The 14,921-nt window shown below is 44.7% G+C and overlaps 1 long non-coding RNA gene across 1 annotated transcript; it reads left to right on the top strand.

Moving 5' to 3' along the window:
- Positions 1-7,372: 7,372 nt before the first annotated feature.
- LOC148147692 (uncharacterized) lies at positions 7,373-13,651 on the top strand. Its single transcript, XR_015759502.1, has 3 exons — positions 7,373-7,458; positions 13,229-13,313; positions 13,396-13,651. It is a non-coding gene; the product is annotated as an uncharacterized LOC148147692 (long non-coding RNA).
- Positions 13,652-14,921: the final 1,270 nt, after the last annotated feature.

The following is a 14,921-nucleotide window of genomic DNA, read 5'->3' as shown; positions in this document are numbered from 1 at the left end:
GGACTGTGAATGGTCAATACACTGTGTGCATCATCCCGCAGCCTGAGGATGGTCAATAATGTGTTTGAATAATCCTGTGGCCTGTGAATTGTCAATACTGTGTGTCAATGGCCCCTTACCTAAGGATAGGCGATACTATGTGAATAATAATGTGGCCTGTGGATGGTCAATGCTGTGTGATAATAATCCTGTGGGCTGTGGATAGTCAATACTCTGTGTTAATAATCTGTGACCTGTGCAATGTCAATATTGTTTGCAAATAATACTGTGGCCTGTGAATGTTCACACACAGTCTTGACCAATCTTGTGATTTGAGAATGGTCAATACTGTGTGTGAATAATCCTGCGGCCTGTGAATCATCAATACTGTGTGTGAATAACCATTGGCTGAGAATGGTCAATACTGTGTGAAAATAATCCTGTTGCCTGAGGATGATCAGTACTGTATATGAATAATCCATGGCCTGAGGATGGTCAATCCTGTGTGGGAATAATCCTGTGACCTGTAAATGGTCAAGACAAAGTGTTCATTAATCCTGTGCCGTGTGCTAGTCAATACTATGTGTGAATAATCCTGTGCCCTGTGAATGATCAATACTGTGTGTGAATATTGCTGTGGACTGAGAATGGTCAATACTGTGTGGGAATAACCGTTGGGCCAAAGGATAGTGAATACTGTGTGTTAAATATCCTGCTGCCCGAGGATGTTCAATACAGTGAGTGAATAGTCCTGTGGCCTGAGAATGGTCCATACTCTGTGGGAATAATCCTGTAGCCTGAGGATGGTCAATACAGTGTGTGAATAATCCTGTGGCCTGAGTGTGGTCATATTCTGTGTGGGGAAAATCCTGTTGACTGAGGACGGTCAATACTGTGCGTGAATAACCCTTGGCCTGAGGATGGTCAATACAGTGTGTGAACAATCGTGTTGCCTGAGGTTGTTCAATACCATTTATTAATAATCCTGTGGCCTGAGAATGGTCATTCATGTATGGGAATAATCCTGTTGCCTGAGAATGGTCAATGCTGTGTGGGAATAATCCTGTGGCCTGAGAACGGTCAATCCTGTGTGGGAATAATCCTGTGGCCTGAGGATGTTCAATACTTTGTGTGAATAATCCTGTGGCCTGAGTGTGGTCATATTCTGTGTGGGGAAAATCCTGTTGACTGAGGATGGTCAATACTGTGCGTGAATAACCCTTGGCCTGAGGATGGTCAATACAGTGTGAACAATCATGTTGCCTGATGTTGTTCAATACCATTTATTAATAATCCTGTGGCCTGAGAATGGTCAATATAGTGTGAGAATAATCCTGTTGCCTAAGGATGATCAATACTGTGTAGGAAAAATCCTGTGGCTTGAGGATCGTCAATACATTGTGTGGATAATTCATGCCCTGAGGATGGTCAATACTGTGACTTCAGGAGGATCAATACTATGTGGGAATAATCCTGTGACCTGAAAATGTTGAAGACAGAGTATTCATTAATTCTGTGGCCATGTGCTAGTCAATTCTGTGTGTGAATCAACCTGTGCCCTGTGAACGGTCAATACTGTGTGTGAATATTGCTGTGGCCTGAGAAACGTCAATACTGTGTGGGAATAATCCCGTGACGTGTAAATGAACAAGACAGTGTGTGCATTAATCCTGTGGCCGTATGGTGGTCAATACTGTATCTGAATAATCCTGTTGGCTGAGAATATTGAACATTGTGTGTGAATACTCCAGTAGCTTGTGTTTAGTCAATACTGTGTGTGAATTAACCTGTGGCCTGAGAATTGTGAATACAGTGTGGGAAAAATCCTCTGGCCTGTGAATCATCAATACTGTGTTTGACCAATCCTTGGACTGAGTATGAACAATACTCTGTGTGAACAATCCTGTGGACTGTGAATGGTCAATAGTGTGTCAGAGTAATCCTGAACTTGAGGATGTTCAATACTGTGTGTGAATAATCCTGTGCCCTGTGGATTGTCAGTACTGTGTGGGAATATTCCTGTGGCCTGAGAATGCTCAATACAGTGTGAGAATAATCCTGGTGCCTGTGGATGGTCAATACTGTGTAGGAAAAATCCTGTGGCTTGAGGATTGTCAATACTGTGTGTGAAGGATCCATGGCCTGAGCATGGTGATACTTTGTGTAAATATTCCTCTTCCATGAGGATGATCAATACCGTGTGGGAATAATCCTGTGACCTGTAAATGATCAAGACAGTGTGTTCATTAATCCTGTGGCCGTGGGCTGGTCAATACTGTGTGTGAATAATCATGTAGCCTGAGGATTGTGAATTCCATGTTGGAACAATCCTGTGACCTGCAAAAGTTGAAGACTGAGTGTTCATTAATCCTGTGGCCGTGTGCTAGTCAATACTGTGTGTGAATAATCCTGTGCCCTGTGTACGGTCAATACTGTGTGTGAACATTGCTGTGGCCTGAGAATCGTTAATACTGTGTGGAAATAATCATGTGATGTGTAAATGATCAAGACAGTGCGTTCATTAATCCTGTGGCCATATGGTGGTCAATACTGTGTGCGAATAATCCTGTGGACTGAAAATGGTCAATACTGTGTGGGAATAACCATTGGGCCGAAGGATAGTCAATACTGTGTGTGTTAAATATCCTGCTGCCCGAGGATGTTCAATACAGTGAGTGAATAATCCTGTGGTCTGAGAATGGTCATACATTGTGTGAAAAATTGCGTTGCCTGAGGACAGCCATACTGTGTGTGAATAATCCTGTGGCCTTCGAATAGTCAATAATGTATGGGAATAATTCTGTGGCCTGTCAATCGTCAATACTGTGTGTGAATAATGCTTTGGACAGTGAATGATCAATACCATGTATGCATAATGCTCTGGCCTGTGAATCGCCAATACTGTGTGTGAACAATCCTGTAATTTGAGAATTGTCACTACTGTGAGTGAATATACCTGTCGCCTGATGATGGTCAATACAGTGTGAAAATAATCATGTGCCCTGAGGATAGTCAATAGCGTGTGTGACTACTCCTGTGGCCTGACAATGGGCAATACTGTGTGTGAACAATCCTGTGGCCTGAGGATGGTCAATACTGTGTGAGAATACTCCTGTGGTCTGAGGACGGTCAATACTGAGTATGAACAATCCTGTGGCTTGAGGATGGTCAATATTGGGTGCGAATATTTCTGTGACCTGTAAATGGTCAAAACAGTGTGTTCATTAATCCTGTGGCCGTATGCTGGTCAATACTATGTGTGAATAATCATGTGGCCTGAGGATGTTCAATACTGTGTGTGAAAAGTCCTGCGGCCGAAGAATGGTCAACACTGTGGGAATAATCCTGTTGCCTGAGAATGTTCAATATAGTGTGTGAATACTCCTGTGGTCTCAGGATGTTCAATACTGTGTGTGAACAATCCTGTGGCTTGAAGATAGTCAATATTGTGTGGAAGTAATTCTGTGACCATGTAAATGGTTAAGACAGTGTGTTCATTAATCCTGTGGTCGTGTTCCTATCAATACTGTGTGTGAATAATGCTGTGGGCTGGGAATATTGAATATTGTATGTGAATACTAGTGTGTCCTGAGGATGGTCAGTACTGTGTGTGAATAATCAAGTGGCCTGAAGACGTTCAATGCAGTGTGTGAATAATCCTGAGGTCTGAGGATTGTGAATACAGTGTGTGAGTAATCCTGTGGCCTGAGAATGTTCAATACTGTGTGCGAATTATCCTGTGGCCTGTGAATTGTGAATACTGTGTGTGAGTAATCCTGCGGTCTGTATACTGTCAATACTATGTGTAAATAATCCAGTGGCCTGAGGATGTTCAGTACAGTGTGTGAATAATCCTGTGGCCTGAGGATTGTCAATATTGTGTGTGAAAAATCCATGGCCTGAGGATGGTCAATACTGTGTGTGTGAACAATCCCGTGGCTTGAGAATGGTCAATACTGTGTTGGAATAATCCTGTGACGTGTAAATGACCAAGTCAGTGTGTTCATTAATACTGTGGCCGTATGGTGGTCAATAATGTGTGCGAATAATCCTGTGAACTGAGAATGTTCAATACAGTGTGTGAATAATCTAGAGGCCTGAGGATTGTCAATACTTTGTGTGAATAATCCTGTTGCCTGAAGACGGTCCATACTGTGTGTGAATAATCCTGTGGCTTTAGAATGGTCCATAATGTATGGGAATAATCCTGTTGGGCTGAAAATGGTCAATGCTGAGAGTTAATAATCATGTGGCCTGAGAGTAGTCAATAAAGTGTGGGAATAGTCCAGTGGCCTAAGAATAGTCAATACTGTGTGTGAATAAGGCTGTAGCTTGTGCATGGTCAATACTGTTGTGGCCGGAGGCTGGTTCATACAGTGTGTGAACAATCTTGTGGTCTGATGATGGTCAATACTGAATAATCCTGTGCCCTCAGGATGTTCAATATTGTATGTGAATAAACCTGTGGCCTGTGACGGTCAATGCTGTGTGTGAATTATCCTTAGACAGTGAATGGTCAATACCATATGTGAATAAACCTCTGGCCTGTGAATCATCAATACTGTGTGTGAATAACTCTTGGCCTGTGGATGGACTATACAAAGTGTTGAATAATCCTGTGCACTGTGAATGCTCACTGTGAATACTATGTGTGAATAATCCTGTGGCCTGAGGATCAATACAGTGTGTGAAATATCCTGTGGCCTGAGGATCAATACAGTGTGTGAAATATCCTGTGGCCTAAGGATAGTGAGTACTGTTTGTGAATAATCCTGTGACCTGTAAGTGGTCAAAACAGTCTGTTCATTAATCCTGTGGCCGGAGTGATCAATACTAAGAATGTTGAATATTGTTTGTGAACATTCCTGTGGCCGGAGGTTGGATAATACTGTGTGTGACTAATCCTCTGGCATGTGAATCATTAGTACTGTGTGTGAATAACCCTTGGCCTGAGGATGATCAAAACTACCTACTAATGTAGCTAACTCAGCCACATTAGTGAGATTTAAACAATCCTTTAGATAAGCACATGGGTGATTTCAGGATTGTGTAGTGGGATGAGCTGAGAATAGTTCACAGGTTGGCGCAACATCAAGGATCAAAGGGCCTGTTCTGCGCTGTATTGTTCTCTGACTATTGTGCTACAAAAGATTTTTACTGTCTTAAACAGAGTGATGGATCTTGTATTGTGGGTTTACGAAGTGTCACGAATCTCTGCCAAACATGTACGAGGCAGAGAATGCTGCCTGACCTGCTGCGCTTTTCCAGCAACACATTTTTCAGCTCTGATCTCTAGCATCTGCAGTCCTCACTTTCTCCATGTACGAGGTAGTCAGGGCAATAATAAGAGGCTGCAACAGGAGGTGGACAGGTAGCTCCATATAAAACCCGACTCCTTCTCAACTGTTTTCACCACAAAAACCGAGCGCCTTCCAGAAAAGCACCTCTGCATCCCACCACTTTGCCCCACAATCGTGGTATCTGGCTGTGCGCTAAGAGGAGTGCAACAGTCTGTGCTGGGACCCTGAAACGCTTGGTAAAGAGTCAAATAATCTGAGCATTGAGAGCCCCACCACATTGCATGCATTTTCTCTTGTTTTCACTCTGTTCCTGACTTCCCTTGGTTTTCAGAATGAACCTGTTAAAAGTTGTTATTAGACACACCTGCACAAGGTGTGAATTGAACGCAGGCCTCTCGGTCCAAGATTCGGGATATTTTCACCGCGTCACAAAACATCGACTCGAACTTCCTTTGTCCCTTACCTGCTAAGTCACTCCTGGATCAACTCTGCAATTGGGAGGAAGGGGCGGAACAGGAGGACCGAGTAGCGGCCGGTCCTCGAACCAGAGTGAATGAGGAGAGGGGCCAAAGCATTCTCGGGAGTGAATTCTTCAAGATTGGTCAGAGAGCAAACTATTTTGCAGGATTGATCATTCTCACGACATAGTGGAGCATTAAACGTCTCTCATAAGTCAATGTGAGATTTTAAAAAATACTGTAGTTGAAATGTAAATCTGATAACGTACATATCTACTCGATTAGAACTCAAACTCCCAGAACGATTGGTAATTTACATACCTGGCCGGTACGGTTGATTTGGACCAGACAATTTGTTTTCGACAAAGCAATTGTTAATGACTAATATTTTACCCATCAGTCTGTGCAGATATGAATATTCTCTGTAAACTCATTGATAACCTCAGACGCACGCGCAGTTTGGTTTCTATGCAGAGCATGCGCAGTGTCACATTGGTCAAGACAGAGAGAGACATGGAGCTGCTTTCTCCGGCAGCGGCTGCGATCGGCTTCAGAGAGCGGCGCTCAGAGCCGGTGTGTGGGAGCCTCGCTGGGAGAAAGGAGCGGAGAGAATTCACAAGTCCCGGATAAAGGTTAAAAAAACTCGGAAAAATCCCTGCAGGCCCGGGTAAAGAGGTGGCGGTCTCTGATCAGGGAAACGGCCGCCATTTGTTTGAGGGAAGAGGGAGCGCGGGTCTCAGGGCCGCCATCTTGAGAAGGTCAAGGTGCAGGAGGGCGGGGCTCTCGGGGTCTGTAGAACAATCAGAGGAAAGGGAAGACCCATTGTTATTGATTAATTCCACGAGCACAGCTTCACTGGGCGATCCCGCAGGAATATCCTCTCTGTCCTGCTGTGATGTTTCACCCAATCAGAACCAGCAGCTCTCCTCCTCTCTCAGCTCCCCTTCTGTCCTTCCTGCAGCATCTGTCCCCTGGAACATTGAGCTGCCTGTCCAGTCCCTCCCTCAGCTGTTGTTTCTGTAATACCTGTGATATCCCAGTCCATCTTAGATTACTTCACTAAAGACAGGAATGCACCCGATGTATTTTTTTAACATCAGCAATTGTTTAATTTTTTTCACAGGTTTTTCATTACATCTTTTTTGAAGCATTTAATTCACATTTAATCATTTGCAATGGTGGGATTTGAACGTGTGTCCAGAGAACATTTGCTGAGTTTCTGGATAAATTGTCACACAATAACGCCCCTAGGCCATCACTTCGCCTGCTCACAGGTTCCACATCCCAGTGCAACATGAATCAAAACCCTTTCTTCCTGCACAATTGTTTAATCCTGCACTGTGGTGATATCACTCAGTACCTCTCCATGTGGTTTCCCTCATTGTGTGGGTCTAATTCCTGTCTCTGTCAGCGTTTCTCACTCTTGCAGCTACTCCACATTCTGAGCCAACAGAACTCTCCACTCCAGAGAGATGAGGCAGCACAGGCCAGGATTGGAGACTGGGATTTTCCAGATCTCTGTGGGGCTCAGTGCCATTCTACATGTATAACCTTCACAGCATCAGTCTCATTTCCCATTCTGCCTATTTCTGTGTTTTCTACAGGTACTCAGGGAGTTCCTGACCCAATAGACTTGCCAACTCCTGGTTGGGAAGATGGTTGGTCAGCCAGAGAGACAAAGGTCAGAGAGGTCAGAAGCCTTCAATAAATCCTGCCGCCAGGTAAGATCATTCACAGTGCAGAGAGCAATGAGAGGGCTCCAAACATCAGCTAACAAGACATGACATAGACATAGTGCTGGAAACCTCCAGTATTTGAAAACCTCCAGTCCAGGCGACCATCCATATCGCTGTAACTTGCTTCAGTCTTTACAACATGCCTTTTCTCGATAGTCTCCTTCTCCAACAACTGGAGACACAGGGTCTGTTTCTGTGCTGCATGACTCTTCGGCCGAGGTTTCCTAAATGGAATGAGTCGGAATTGCCTGTGTTTGGCTCATATCCCTTCAAATCTTCTCCTCTCCATGTACCTGCCCGAGTGTCTTTTCCATGTTGTAATTGTACTTGTATTTACCATTTCCTTTGGCAGTCCATTCCATCTATGCACCATCCCCTGTGGAAAATGTTGCCCCTCAGCTCCCTCTTTAAATCCTTGCTCTCTCACCTCACGTTTATACCCTCGAGTTTTGGACTCACCTACCCTTGGCTATTCACCTTATGTCGGCCCTTCAAACCTTTCCTATTCCTATTCTAATCCAAATGTCTTTTAAACATTGTAATTGTCCCCATGTTCACCCCTTCCTTGGGAAGTTCATTCCACACACAATACACCGTCTGTGTAACAATGTGTCCCTCATGTCTTTTTTTTTAAATGTCTCTCCTCTTACACTTAGAAATGTAGCTCCTAGTCTTGAAACTCCCCTGTCCATGGGAAAAGACAACTCTCATTAACTCTATCTATCCCCCTCATTATTTTATAAACTTCTATGAGGTCATCTGTCAACATTCACGTTTCAATGAAAAAATGAGCTGAAAATGTGTTGCTGAAAAAGCACAGCAGGTCAGGCAGCATCCAAGGAACAGGAGAATCGACACTTCGGGCATGAGCCCTTCTTCAGGAATGAGCCCTGAAGAAGGGCTCATGTCCGAAACGTCGATTCTCCTGCTCCTTGGATGCTGCCTGACCTGCTGCACTTTTCCAGCAACACATTTTCAGCTCTGATCTCCAGCATCTGCAGTCCTTACTTTCTCCTTCAATGAAAAAATACCAACCTATCCAGCCTTTCTTTATAACTGAAGCTTTCCATACCCAGCCACATCCCAGTAAATCTCATCTGAACCCTCTCCAGCTTAATAATATCCTTCCAATAACTGGGCGACCAGAACTGGACACAATATTCCAGAAGAGGACTCACCAATGGCCTGTATAATCTCAATGCGACTTCCCAACTCCTATATCCAAAAGACTGAGTAATGAAAGCAAGTGTGGCAAGCCCCTTTTTTTTAACCATCCTGTCTCTCCATGTTGCAAACTTCAAAGAATTATGTACTTGAACCCTGAGGTCCCTCTGTTCGACAACACTACCGAAGGTCCTACCATTAATTGTATAAGCCCTGCCCGTGTTTGTTGTACCAACTGCATTACCTCGCATTTATTCAGATTGAACTCCATCTACAGTTTTTCAGCTGTTCACACATTTCATCAGGATCCCCTTGTAATCTCAGAAAACCTTCTTCACTGTCCACAATGCCACACCCTCCAGTCTCCCTGCCTATCACACATAGCTCTCTATGGTAGAAATATCTCTGCGAGGGGCCCTACAATTTCTTCACCAGCTTCCCACAATGTCCTGAGATACATTTCATCAGGTCCTGGGGATTTATCTACCTTTGTGTTTTAAAACCTCCAGCACCTCCTCTCCTATAATGTGGACTCATTTCAAGACATTGAGTCATAGAGATGTACAGCACGGAAACAGGCCCTTCGGACCAAGTATCTGCTAGAATTTTGCCAATATCCCTCTGAACCCCCCCCCCCCTATTCATATACCCATCCACATGCCTTTTAAATGTGTTTCTATCAGCCTTCACTATTTGCTCTGGCAGCCTATTCCATACACTCTACGGGAGCCAGTTGTCCTTTAGATCCCTTTCAAATGTTTCCCTCGCACTTTAAATCTATGCTCTGTCGATTTGGAATCCCCCACCCTTGGGAAAAGATCTTGTCTATTGGCCCTATCAATGACCATCATGATTTAGACACCTTCAGGTAACTCCTCAGCTTCCCATGTTCAAGTGAAAACAGCCCCAGCCTATTCAGCTTTTCCCTGTAGCAGAAATCCTCCAAGCCTAGCAACATTCTTGGTCATTTCTTCTGAACACTTTCATGTTCCACAACATCCTTCCGATGGCATTGAGACCAGATTGCACAGTATTCCAATAATAGTCAGGACAAACACTGTTTAGTTCCCTGAGTGCCCCAGGCCATATCCACAGTAAGTTACAAAGTGAAATATTTGTTTTGGATCTTGTAGTTTCACACATCGTTGGCTTCATTGATCATTAAGGATACCGGTTTTGTCCCTTGCTCTTCTTTTTCCCTTAACACACTTGTAGAATCTCTTTGGATTCTCCTTAACTTTCTTTGCCAAAGTGATCTCGTGTCCCCTTTTTGCATTCTTGATTTCCTTCCTAAGTGTTTTTCTACAGCCCCGATGCTCCTGAAGGGATTCACTTGAGTCAGCCAGTTATATCTGACATGTGCCCCCTTTTCTTTCTTGACCAGAGCCTCGAGAGTTCCTAATTCAGTCAGCATTAAGCTGCACACGAACAGGAACATGCTGGCACTGAACGCTCCTTTTATCTCGGTTTTAAAATATTCCTACTTGCCAGACTTCCCTTTACCTGCAAATAGCCTCCCTATATCTACTTTAAAAATTCCTGTCTAATACTATCTTGCTCCCTTGAATAACTTGAACTTGTGGACCAGGCCTGTCCTTTTCTCTCGCTATTTTCAATCTAATACAATTGTGGTGTCTTTCCAAAGTGTTCCCCCACTAACACCTCAGTCCCGTTCCTTACCTTGCCTCCCAAGGGGAGGTCAGGTTTAGCCCCATTCTCCAGTTGGGCCATTTACATAATGACTGGGAGTTTTCGGAACACACTTAACAAATTCCTTCCATCCAAGTGCTTAACACAGTAGCAATCTCAGTCAAGGTTTGGAAAGGTTAAGATCCCCTACCGTTACAACCCTATTATTCTAACAAGTATCTGAGATCTCCTGACATATTTGCTCCTTCATCTCCCATTGCCTATCGCTGTAGTAGGGACTTTATTGCTGGAACAGCACAGCAGGTCAGGCAGCATCCAGGGAACAGGAGATTCGACGTTTCGGGCACAGGCCCTTCTTCAGGCCTGTGCCCGAAACGTCGAATCTCCTGTTCCCTGGATGCTGCCTGACCTGCTGTGCTGTTCCAGCAATAAAGTTTCAACTTTGATCTCCAGCATCTGCAGACCTCACTTTCTCCTCCTATCGCTGCAGTACAACTGTAGAAAACTGATGACCAATTTTCATTTCTCAGTTCCACTAATATCGCGTAACTGGGCGATCCTGCATGAATACTTCCTCTAGGTACTACTGGGATGTTTCCCCCAATCAAAACCACCAGCTCTCCTCCTGTTTTGCCTCCTGTTCTATCCTTCCTGTAGCATCTGTCCCCTGGGACATTGAGCTGCTGGTCCTGTTGCTCCCTCAGCTGTGTGTCTGTAATACCTACAACATCCCAGTCCCATGTTCCCATCCATGCTCTGGGTTCATCTGCCTTATCTGTCTGGCCCTTTGCATTGAAATAAATGCAATTTAATCCACTAGTTTTCCCTCATTGTTTGCTATGTTCTCGCCTGCCTTGTCTATTTATATTGCTCTCTTGAACATTTGTACCAGCCTCCACTTTCTTTCTGGCCTTATGATTGTTTGGGATCCCACACCCCTGCCAGATGAGTTTAAATCGTCTTGAGCAGATCCAGCAACTCTCACCACCAGGATATGGGTCCCCCTCCTGTTCCCAATTCAGGTGCCTTTCCCACCCTGTCTACCTGCGCTGACACCTTCAGACATCCAGGGACTTGTCCACCAAGGTCCCTGTGTTCCTCAGTGCTCCAGGAGGACCTACTATTCGTGATGTATATTGTTCATTTATTAAACTTCCCACAGTGCATTACCTCACAGTGATCAGAAGTAAACTCCATCTGCCATTACTCTGCTCAGTTTATCATCTGATCGATATCAGACTACAGCCTGAGACCATCCCCCTCACTGTGGGCAACGCCCTCACCTTTCATGTCATCTGTAAACCTACTAATGATTCCTTCTGCTTTCATATCCAAGTTATTAATGTACATAATAACCAGCAATGGTTCCAGCACAGATCCCTGTGGTACATCCGCTGGACAAAGGCTTTCAATCACAAAAGCAACCCTCCACCAATTGTGAATCCAATTTACAAACTTGCCTTGGATCCCATGGGCTCTTCCCTTTTGGACCAGACTTCCATATGGGACCTTGTCAAAGACCTTAATGAACTCCATGTAAACCACATCATCTGCTCTGCCCTCATGAATATCAGAGGACAGTCCTCTATGAAATCCACACAGACAATCCATAATGTATTCCTGTCCTTTCGAATGTTGATTCATCGTGTTCCTCAGAATTGTTTCCAATAATTTCCCTCTCAATGCTGTCAGACTATCTGCTCTGTAATTTCCTGGCCTATCCCTGCTGCCTTTCTTGAACAAAGGAACCATATTAGGGATCCTCCAGTCATTCGGCACTTCACCTGTGGCCAGCAATCCACCAGGGCCCCAGCAATCTGCTTCCTTACCTCCCGTAGCAGCCTGGGACATATTTTATCGTTACTGGGAATTTCTCCACCTTTTTGCCTGTGAAAACATTTAACGCCTCCTCCTCATGAATCTTAATGTGTTCCAGAACCTCACCATCCCCGGCTACAATGTATTTCTCCTGTGTGAATACAGATGGGATGTACTCATTGAAGACCTCGCCACCTTCCTTTGGCTCCATGCACAGATTGTCCCTTTGGTTTCCAACAGGCCCCACTACATAGTTAGGAATCCTCTTACTCTAACTATACTTACTAAATGCTTTGTGACTTTTCCTTAACATTATCTGCTAAGGATATTTTGTGACTATTGTTTGCCTGTTCATTTTTAAGCAACCCTTTCCCCCCCACCCCGGCACTCTCTTTACTTTAGAAGCTCCTCGGCTGTTTCTTTATTGCACTGTCTTTTCTTTATTAAACTCACAATATCGCTTGATCAATATTCGCGAGATGTGCTGCCTGAGGCATTCACTCCTCGCAAAACACATTGGCTCTGAATTCTCACTGCATCATATTAAACATCTCCCGTGTTCCAAATAGAGACTCCAACAAGTGTAGTTCCTTGCAGTCTAGGCTTGTCAGTTTAATGATAATGATAACATCGAGTGACAGTGATAGTATAATGATTAATAGCCTCCCAAAGTTTAGATACTTAGCTTCTGCATTATTCTTATCTCTTTCCATCATGTCTGTGAAGCTAACAGTTATGGTCTCTGCTCAAAAAAGTTCCATAAATCCTTGTCACTATCATCCTATCCAGAACCCTACAGCCCCATCCTGCTCTAACATTCTTAAGTTCTTACCAACCTCCCCATCTGTGCACCTTCCTCCAGCCTCTCCAGCACATGATATCACTGTAACCTTCTCCAGTCCCCACAGCACTCATGCATTCACCTATTTACTATGGTGGGTTTTGAACATGGGCTGAGTTCCTGGATAAATAGTGCAGCGATAAGACCACCAGGCCATCACTTTGCCTTCTTACAGGTTTCCCATCCCTATACTCTGCTGATATCACTCAGTATCTCTCCACATGGTATCCCTCACTGTGTGGGTCTAATTGCTGCCTCTGTCAGTGTCTCTTGCTCTTGCAGCTACACCAGATCCTGAGGTAACAGAATTGTCCGCTCCAGAGAGAAGAGGCCGCATAGGCCAGGGATGGAGACTGGGATTTTCCAGGTCAGTATGACAATTATTAGCATTCTCCATCTGTTTCCATCACCCTAATTTCAGAGTCTGTCTATTTCTCTGTCTCCTGTAGGTATTTAGGAAGTTCCTGACTCAGTAGACTTCCCAACTGCTGGGTGTCTCACCCATCACCTCATTGAAGATGGTTGGTCAGCCAGAGAGGCAAAAGGAAGGGAGATCAGGAGCCTTCAATAAATCCTGCAGTGAGGTGAGATCACTCACAGTGCACAGAGCAGAGAGCAATGAGAGGGCTCCAAAGATTGGCTAAGAAGACATGACAGAGATACAGTGCTGGAGGGGGAGTACAGTACAGACACACCTTAGGCTTAATCACCACCCCACTGTAAGTTTTGTTGTACTGAGACAGTGTCGGGAATGTCACAGTTATCAATCCAGACCTGTGCAGTCTTTGTGAGCACCCGGGCAACAGAGGGGAAAGCAGGCCTCCCAAGAGAGGGTGGGAATGCTGCCTGGGATTTCTCTGTTGTGTATTTCCCCCCAACACTATCTATGGCATTTCTTGTGGACCAGTGTCTTCAATTAGTTTTAACTCCTATAACAGCTCTTAGCTCTGTCGTCTCCTCCCCTGTCTACAGTCCCTTCCCATAATTGGATTCCAGACTACCATCCCTATCTCTGTAACTTGCTTCAGTCTCAACAACATGCCTTGTCTAGATTGTCTCCTCCTCCAATAACTGGAGACATAGAGTCAGGCAGCATGGAATCAGACCCTTCAGCCCAACCTGTCTATGCTAACCAGGTTTCCGAAACTGAACGAGTCAGGTTTGACTGCGTTTGGCCCATGTCTCTTCAAACCGTCTACTCTCTATGTACCTGCCCAAGTGTCTTTTCCATGTTGTAATTGTACTTGTTTCTACCATTCCCTCTGGCAGTCTGTTCTGTCTCTGCACCTTCCTCTGTGGATCATGTTGTCCCTCTACTCCCTCTTTAAATCTTTGCTCTGCCACCTCCTGCTTATACCCTCCAGTTCTGGGCTCATCTACCCTTGGCTATTCACATTCCTTGTGGTCTGCATGGTTTTACAAACCTTTTATAAGGTCACCCGTTGCCTCCTGTGTCCAAGACAAATATTGAGGGCAATATTACAAATCGCTCCAGTTCATTCACTCGGTCCTTTGTCCAATGTATGGAACAAAGCGCTGGCCAATGACAGCAAGTGTGCCAAAAAAGAGTGCTTTCCCCTCCCTGTCCACCTGTGATGTCACTTCTCAGGAACAATGTAACTGCAGCCCTTGGTCTCTCTCTGTCCGACAACACTGCCCAGGGCCCTACCCTGGTTTGCCGAAACAAAATCCAACACCTGAATTCAACTCCATCTTTCATTCCTTAGCCCATTGGCCTTGTTGATCACAATCCCCTTGGATAACTGTATTTACTGCACAGGAGACCACAAATTTTGGTATCCACAAACATAACAACAGTGACTCCTATATTTTCACCCAAATTGTCTATGTAGTTGATGCACAACAATGGCCCCAGCACCAATCCTTACAGCACACTGCTGGTCTGAGGCCTCCAGTCTGAACAACAACCCTCTGCCTCCTCCTATCAAACCCATTGTGTATCCAGTTGGCTAGC

This window comes from Chiloscyllium plagiosum, unplaced genomic scaffold, assembly GCF_037043375.1.
Source record: "Chiloscyllium plagiosum isolate Xiang-an unplaced genomic scaffold, Cpla_swu_hap1 HiC_scaffold_15, whole genome shotgun sequence".
NCBI lineage: Eukaryota > Metazoa > Chordata > Chondrichthyes > Orectolobiformes > Hemiscylliidae > Chiloscyllium > Chiloscyllium plagiosum.
This window is presented reverse-complemented; position numbering and strand designations above follow the sequence as displayed.